Source organism: Brachyhypopomus gauderio, chromosome 1, assembly GCF_052324685.1.
Source record: "Brachyhypopomus gauderio isolate BG-103 chromosome 1, BGAUD_0.2, whole genome shotgun sequence".
Classification (NCBI taxonomy): domain Eukaryota; kingdom Metazoa; phylum Chordata; class Actinopteri; order Gymnotiformes; family Hypopomidae; genus Brachyhypopomus; species Brachyhypopomus gauderio.
This window is the reverse complement of record NC_135211.1, coordinates 23,181,197-23,190,850: the sequence shown is the minus strand read 5'-3', so window position 1 is coordinate 23,190,850 and position 9,654 is coordinate 23,181,197. Positions and strand designations below refer to the sequence as shown.

At 44.7% G+C, this 9,654-nt stretch overlaps 1 protein-coding gene across 12 annotated transcripts in view; it reads right to left on the bottom strand.

Annotated features, from left to right (window-relative positions):
• ppfia4 (PTPRF interacting protein alpha 4) overlaps positions 1 to 9,654 on the bottom strand; it is an 80,317-nt gene that overhangs the window by 66,163 nt on the left and 4,500 nt on the right. The window lies entirely within an intron of this gene.

Genomic DNA, 9,654 nt, shown 5'->3' with positions numbered 1-9,654 from the left:
AACCCTGCTTAGCCACGTCTGGGCAAGAGGTCAGAGGCAGGCGGGGACAGACGGCCGAGGCCGCCGAAGCCAGCTGAGCACGTGCGAGGCACAACAGGCGAGAAACGTGAGACGTGCGGGCGAGAAATGCGGCCTCGGGCCAGAAATGACTGGCAGGTGCGATCACTCCGGGCACTGAGGAAAAGAGCCAGTGTGAAGTAAGAAATCTGCCCACTTCGGTTAGAGAAACAGTTACAGGCCATTATTGTTCGGAGAGATGAAGCTTGCCTGAGGGGTTGTTTGAAACAGAGGACCCGCCTTTTCGTACTGCTAGACAGAGAATGGGCTAAAGGGGACACCATGGTTGAAGCGCTGACTCACAGAGGAACGCAATTCCTCAAGGTCACAACCTCCTTTACGAAAACGGCAACAACTTCAACAAATTATGAGAGGACAGTGAGGAGTCTGGATCACGCTGAGGCAAGTGAAGCAGCTGTGAGCTCCTGCCACGTGATGATCCGTGGTCCAGCCAGCGCGCTGGACGCCCACGCAGGCGAGTCCAACGAGGGCAGACCAACCTCCCACGAGGTGAGTCTAGAACACAGCAGGCTCAGACACACTTGGGATTCACTCCCACTTTTCACTCTCATCACGTCATCTAAGGCCTGCGGAACAGGCACCCTGCAGGGTTCTCCACGCGTTTGCCATGGGGGTTTCCTGGGAGCCATAAAGGTGTTTGACCCTTTATTCTCAATGTCAGGTAAGGATATTATGAATAATTTCATATATAAAATGTATTTAGAATGGCTTCACAGGGCTTTCCAATGTATGAATGTCTTTGAATGTCTTATCCAAAAAAATTTTTTGCAAGGCATCTACTACAAAAGAGTTCAATTTTTAGCATTGCGCATCACAAATTTGTGCTGTTCGGAGAATGCAACAGTGCAAGGCTTATCAGGAAGTGACAAGATTGGCTTGCTAGGTCCTGCAAATTGAAGGTAGTTGTGTCTCTCAGTAGTTTACTGTCACTGAATAAAGGCCGGGGGTAGTTAGGATAGCTCACAGCTGGTGGCTAACAGGCAAATGTCATCAGTATTTCTCATTCCATAGGCTACCTAATTAAAGTCCAACTCACCAGCTACTTTTGAAATAATTATTGATTTCACCCCACTTCCTCAAATTAAATTATTCAACAATTATTGACAGCTGTCTAGGCAAATACAGAAATTCTTGTTTTCAACCTGTAATAAAATTAGTAGTAGATAGAATTGAGCAGTTCTTCAGATGGGGTTTGTCTCATGACTGCTTAGTTATGCCATGTGAAACCTTCTGGGCATTCACAAATTTAATCGCTTGTCTCTGTAGAAGACCCACTTAGTATTGTTGAGATGAAATAAAGATCTTCCTCCTGGAGATATGTTCTTCTCCATTGAGTTTCATGTTCAGTGATATACTCCTCTGACAGCAGGCTCAACACAAGATCTTGTTAGATATCTCCATATGAACTGGAGTAGTGATGTTGAGTAATGGTAGATTTGTGAAGCTGCAATCTTATTAATGTTTTGACAAGCACCAACACTAAGGAAAAGTGCTCATTAACACGTATGTTACTACAGGGAAAGTGGTTAACCTCATAAACGCATTTCCAAACAAGCCTTCACACTTATCTTGTCATGGGCAAAACAGCCTAAAGTTCCTTCTCTTTATCCGACACGGAAGCAGAGTGGATTGGGTTTCACATGAAAGCCATGCGGAAAATGAACCAGCTTCCAAGTAAATATCCGGCTGTGACTACTGATTGCCTCTCGGGTTGCACTTCACACAGCAGTGTGCACATTATGCCTTTATGGCAAATGGACAGACTCGGTGATAATAGCGACTTGGAACAAAGGCACACACACAAACAAAGACGTCCATGAGTTAGGGGGCCATTTAAGCGATGTATAGCAGCACGGCCACATTGGAGAGGCGGGGCAGGAGTGTGACCTATCGGGGTCAGCACTCCAATCCTCCACCCGCTCGTCACTGATCCAGTTGGAGGTTGGAAATAGACACAGAAGAGAGTTGCATTCGATAAGCCGCCCACCCAAATGGACGTGAGCGCTTTGGGATTGCTTGGCCCGGCCCACCAAATCGTGCACCAGTGATAAATGGCAGTGTAGTCACTGCCTTGTTTGAGGAAATGAGGTCATCACACCCTAATTTGGCATGGGCTCAAGAACAACACATGTCAATAGGACGATTGATTGTGTTTTTGATCATGTGTTTAATTGTGTGATTTAATCATTGGCTGCGAATAATGGTAGAATACCTCACAATGGCAAACAACTAAGCAGACACCAACAGTCCCACCTAGGGCAAGGGGGCCCAGACAAAATACAGGGCATGTTACCAATGCCAATGGCCAGTAAGCAGTGTTGACCGCGTTCGTCTGTTACCTTGCAGCATGAAATTTGATGCATGATTTATTAATTGACCAACATCTATTTCAATAGACTGGGATAAATAGCTGGTGGAGTCAATGCAGTCAGCAGGCTACGTGAGCCCCTTGACATGTTTTGGTTACCTCAAAGTAGGTGTGTAGTGCTGTTCTGAGATCCAAACAGATCTCAAATAGCAGAAAGATTAGGGGGAAAGACAGGATGTTATCTCAGCCACTTCAGAAAAGGTGAAAGAAAGGTGATGTGGCCCGAAGGTGATTTGATATGAACCCCAGCATATCTGAATCCCATCACCAGTTGAGGGATATGAATGATGCATCAGATGATCCTCAGACAGATGGCCTTCATCCTACAGTCATGCCAAAAATAAAGGCACTCCGCAGATCTTTATATTTGGCAACTGTATCTCCAAGTGGCCGTTGTAAACCCGTATGAGGTAGGGGACTGGATCACTGCCCACGTTTTACTACAGCACTGATGAGCAGGGGCTTTCCTGAGGGGAAAAGGATAAACAGGAAGTGGCCTGGCACAGAAGGGAGTGACCCTTGAAGGTGAAGGGGGCCATATGCAGAGGATGTGCTCTGAAGAGGAAGCATTTATTCAGAGTACAAGTTAACTTCGTGCGTCCCAGGCTGTCTAACAGCGCGTCTGTTCTCCCGAACCAATGTGGTCACTCGAGAATAGCGAGAACGGAGGGAGAGAGAAGCGTCAGGCTTAAAACAAAGACGCTCCAAATATTTCTCTGATCTGCAAATAAAATGACACTTCAAGACCTGGCAGAAGCTTTTACGAATTCTGTTTGCCACCTGTAGTTCAAGTAGCATTTCTTGCATAATTCTCAAAGGTTTTGTCAAAGGAACTTTAGACACCAATTAAATAAAACCAACCTCAAACCCACAAAGCCCTGTGTGGTAGCTTGACTCGTCAGAGACAGCGTGCTAATGGTGTGCCTATGATTTTTTAAAGAGCGTAGACACGTAGAAGGTTTCGAAGCCCAACCCCAACGCTTTGCCTCATGGCACTTAAAATCGTGCATTGAGAGTTTGTGTCTAGCTGAAGGACAGCGCTGTCTTTAACTCCACACCTCGGGAAGCAGATCCATCAGAATTCATATACACTGCTTTCTGCAGACCCGTAATCCATTATTATGGATATTATCATATTATTTACATGCGAGGAGACAGCACACCGCCGCTGACAAAGCCACTTTTCCTCCTCTTCATAAATGAACAGGTTTTGCTCAGTAGATTGGCCCCTCTTCATATCTGATGACTGCTATGTTTTGTTAATGACTCAGGAGACCCAATATGCCCCTCTGTGTGTTAAATGACTAGATTACTGTACTTTGATCACAGAAGCTAACGTTTACTTTCACAAAGCCGAAGACACCATCAACAATCCTTGCTGCCAAATGTCTCGTAAAATATAAAACAGACTGGAGAGACAAAAGAAATGGCACCATTGACTTTGAAACCACATGGAGATAGACTTAAAGCACACGGGGGAAGCCATGACGGCTCAACACAATCAACGATTTCTGTCCCACGTTCAGGTCCAACACCACCCAAGAAGTGCCGCTGTCTCCCTCTCAAAGTGAGAGGGGGCAAACCGGCACCTCCATGTGCCAATCGTACGAAGCCCCTTGAGTGGCAGATGGCTCGGCTAACACAACAGAGGGTGAAACACGGCGGCCTGCTGGGAGAAAGTGTTCCGAGGGAGATTTCATTAGCTTTCAAAAGCCCCGTTTTTTTACATGAGTGCACAAAGAGATCAAGTCCAAGACCCGGCGTTCCCCAGCATGGCTGTACACAAGTCATCAGTTATGGGCGTGGCAGTGTGTCGAAATGGCTAGAAGCAAAGGAGACAGGCATAGGCGCGCGCGCTCGCACACACACACAGACACGCACACACACACACACGGACACACACACACGCACACACAGACACGCACACACACACACACAGACACGCACACACAGACACGCTCACACTGACACACAAACGCACACACACACACACACAGACACGCGCACACACGCACACACACACGCACACGCACACGCACACACACACACGCACACAGACACGCGCACATACAGACACGCGCACACACACACACACACACACACACACACACACATACGTGCAAACACACATCACCTACAGAAAAAATCTATTGCTATCATTGCAACCCCCGTCAAAGAGAGAGTGACTGAAGAAGACATCAGCATAGTTAATGCGGTGTTGATATTCTGAGTCTGCCCCTTCACTCCCTCTGTGTCTCTGTCTCTCTCTGGCCCTCAGATCTGCTCATTACACACTCGGCAGTGTTTATTTAATGCTAAGAGCCTGCATACACTATGCTTTTCTTGCTTGGAAACTGGACTTTCGGTTGAGTGAAGAAAAGACTGCTCCTGTTCACCGAATCAATTTCATAATGTGCTATGCTCAGCAAAGCCAAGGATCTCCTTAAATGAACTGGCTCACGGCCCTAAAAGCTTTTCCCTGGAGTCTCCACTCAAGGTCCATGTTTGTTAAATGAATAAAGCCGTGACAGCTTATACAACTCCAAAAGGCTTTAATGAAATCAGTTATATATTTGAGCACAGCCGTTTATTAAACTCATGCAGCTCCATATGGTTGGTCACTTGAGTAAATCAAGCTTTGGTTCCAGAAGAGCTGTTTAAAGTAAGTTTGCCATTTGTGAGATATAGAATACAGAAATTAATATGTATCATAAGGTATGCAATTGGTTCTTTATTGGTGCTTGATGCTTGAAATACTTTCTTTTTCTATCGCACTTTGATCTGCCCAGGTATTTTTTTACCAGTAGGGGGTGGCGTCATGTGGTTGGGGCCATAATGATTTTCTTTAACTGTGTTCGTAATCTCTCTAGTGATCTCTCTTTTATGGCTTCTTCTAGATTCTGAGGTAGTGAGGAATGACGTAAACTAACAGTAAAGGAAAGGAGTGAAGATGGTAGAAAAAGCCCTGTGTTTCCATGGTTTCAGGCATCCGGAAGGGGCCGTTTGGTCCGCCTGGGTAGGGGAATGAGAACATAAAGAAATGACAGAACCTATTCATTTGAATATAATGGTATCAGTGTAACATAATAATATGCATCACTTGGACATGATGGTGCCGAAATCTAAGGTTAATATGCAAAAAAGGTGGGACAGTGTATAAGTGCCATTGGAAAAGTGTAGAAAAAATAGACTCCCCTGAATTCCTCAGACATCTCCTGGAGAATGAGTCAACTGTGAGCCCATATTCAAGTTTTTGAATCTTCAAATTAGTAACGACATGCCTAAAACTTTCGTATACTTTGTTTTGGAATAATAATTAAATTATTTTCATTTTGCACTATTAAATGTGTCATTGTCTCCTTTCTTTACGTTGCATCTTTTGAATGAGTCATGAATGAGTCAACACTACAAAAGGACATTACCTACACTTATTTGAACACAGAATATCCTGTTCGGCCCATACAAGCCAACTTATCATGCTACACAAATTACTTTGAAATGAGCACACACCATCTATGATCAGTTTCAAGATGTTCATACACTCATATCTGACTGCACATACTCATATTTGACTGCACATTCTCATATCTGACTGCATATACTCATATCTGACTGCACATGCTCATATCTGACTGCACATGCTCATATTTCACTGCACGTACTCATATTTGACTGCACATACTCATATCTGACTGCACATGCTCATATCTGACTACACATGCTCATATCTGACTACACATACACATATTTGACTACACATACTCATATCTGACTACACATACTCATATCTGACTGCACATGCTCATATCTGACTACACATGCTCATATCTGACTACACATACACATATTTGACTAGACATGCTCATATGTGACTGCACATACTCATATCTGACTACACATACACATATTTGACTAGACATGCTCATATGTGACTGCACATACTCATATCTGACTACACATACACATATCTGACTACACATGCTCATATCTGACTACACATACACATATTTGACTAGACATGCTCATATGTGACTGCACATACTCATATGTGACTGCACATACTCATATCTGACTACACATGCTCAGATCTGACTACACATACACATATTTGACTACACATGCTCACATGTGACTGCACATACTCATATCTGACTGCACATACTCATATCTGACTCCACATGCTCATATCTGACTACACATGCTCATATCTGACTACACATACTCATATCTGACTACACATACTCATATCTGACTACACATGCACATATCTGACTGCACATGCTCATATCTGACTACACATGCTCATATCAAAGTACACATACTCATATTTGACTACACATGCTCATATGTGACTGCACATACTCATATCTGACTGCAGATTCTCATACCTGACTACACATACTCATATTTGACTACACATACTCATATCTGACTACACATACTCATATCTGACTGCACATGCTCATATCTGACTACACATGCTCATATCTGACTAGACATACTCATATCTGACTACACATACTCATATCTGACTACACATACTCATATATGACTGCACATACTCATATATGACTACACATTCTCATATCTGACTACACATGCTCATATTTGACTACACATACTCATATCTGACTGCACATGCTCATATCTGACTACACATACTCATATATGACTGCACATACTCATATATGACTGCACATACTCATATCTGACTACACATACTCATATTTGACTACACATACTCATATGTGACTGCACATGCTCATATCTGACTGCAGATTCTCATACCTGACTACATATACTCATATCTCTTGGACAGTTTCAACCATGGAGTACCGAGACTCTGAAGGGGATGTGCTTCTAAACCTCAAAGATCCTCAAGACACCTCCACTCACTTCGTCTCCCCTTTATCGTCTCTCTCCCTCCTGCTTTCCCTCACTCTCTTGCTCGGCGGAACACCGCTGTCTGTCACATCCAGCCGAGCAGCGCTCCTAATCCCCCACCGTCCCAGCCACACTGCTACCGCCACTGCGCTGCAGCCACAGAGGGAACGTGAAACCAATTTCAGGACATAATCTTCTGAGGCGCCTTTCCCCTCACGCGGATGACAAACATGAGTGTGATGAGTATAAACCCGCTCAGTCACTGACTACTCTTCACCACCCAGCCTGAGGCTTCCAATCCGCCCACAACCCCCTGAAACCCATCGTCTCTCTTTAATTAACCCCAGAAGAGATGACCTTGCAGAGTCCAAACAGCTACCCCTACAGGTGGCACCTTGTACTGCGAGGATCTTCTGCCCAGCGCGTAACGTGACCACGGAGGCGGTCTGAGAGAAAAGCAACCCTGAGGGTCTTCTGTGATGGGCTTCCTAATGGATGTTTTTATTTATTGATGAGATTCCGGGGCTGGATTAAAACCGTCCGGGAAGGATGAACTCCGGTAGAAACAAGAGGAAAAGGCCTTAAGCAACAGCGAGCAGGTCGTGCCAGCCCAGCCGGAGGACGGCATCCCACGGCTCGTAGACGTCTGAGCAGAAGATGAGAAGGCTGGGGGGGGGTCTCTCCCTCCCTGCAAGAGGCTGATTCTGTGCAATGAGTCCGAGTGCACAAATGACTTCAGACAACAGCCGGTCATGGGCTCCAAGGCTCCAGGGCTCCGGGGCTCTGTGGCTTTATATAACTGCCCGCAAAAATGTGGACAACCGACCTGTGGAGCAACAGCGAAGAGAAGCAGATCGCGGCAGCCCTCCGTCTTTACCTTTAAAACCGCCCGCTTGCGTCAACCTAACGCTTCCTCGCACCTGCCACGGGTTACGTTCTAGCTGCCTGGTGCGATAGAAAACAAGGGTTCACACACTATAAATCAAAAAAACACCATCTTTGTTGATAGAGCCAGTGAAAAAAGGAGGCATTATGCAAAATGCAGCTGTGCTTGGAGAACAAAGCCCATGTTGGTTCTCAAGAACCAGTATATAGGTGTACGCATGTCAGACGAGTCATCTGAGGCGCCCCAAAAGCTTCCTGGAGCCGTGGTGATGGTGAGACAGGTACAGGGACACCCAGCCAAACTAAGGGTGTGAGTTTTTACACCTGTTCTGTCAGGAGCAAGAGCATCTACCAGCTTATTTCCACTTCTGTATTACATTTAGTAGAAAACCAAACCTTGCTATATTTTAGGTGAATTTAGGCATCAACCTAAACCTGTTTAATTCTTTATGTCTGTTATAATTGCTTTTTAACAATTACTCATAGAAAGCTGGGTTTAGTTTACATGCAAATTTAAAAAATCTAACTTATTCTCTTACTCAACAATGGGTGTTTTCATCGCCCCCAAATACAACAAAGACAGCTGCCATTTTAGACTTCGCTAATGGGAGTGATTAAGGCTAATTGAACGGCTCTGTTTTGCTATTTGATCTAAGTATAGATTCATTTAAGCACTCATTAAGCGTGTGGATCTCAACATGCAGGACATACGATCAGAGTAGTGGGTGGTCTTTAATCAGTCAAACTGAATTTCCAGGGCATCAGTACATTTTCGGCATTTTCGTTAGATACATTACAAGAGGCACACGGAAACAGCTCAAAACATAATCCACGTCTCAAACCACGACTCTAACCCGTCAGCTAGTCCAAGCAGTGCTCTTTGGATACAGGGGTAAGTTTTCGGAGACTCTGCAGAAACGAAGTGGGTGGAGTGATGGGTAGGAAGGAACCAGCAGGTATTGATCAGGCTCATCTATTACTGCGGGAGCTCCCTAGACTCTCCTGCTGAGTGGCTGGTGGAGGAAGGGGATGTGGGGGTGGGTGGTCCACAGACACTTCAGCGTTCATTCAGCTATGAGGAAGCTGGCTGGAACGAGCAGTTCAGAGGATATGTGGTTTAACACAACGTGACCCTGTTGAAAATGTCACAGGGCATCACAACAGCATCTTAGTCTTGCTGTGAAAGTGAATTGTAAATCGTTATCAGTCAACCGCCAGGATTTGACAAACGATGCACTGAAAACTGAAGCACAATAGGACATTGTGATCAGATGCAAAAAAGAGCAAGACAAGACCATATACATTAAATTAAAATAATAAGTTGAAGAGGTTTAATGCTTCAAAATACAATGCTTCAAACTCAGCAGAGCGGAATTATGCATGTATTTGTACATAGGCACACACACACGCACACATTCTTTCTCTCCATAAATACCAGT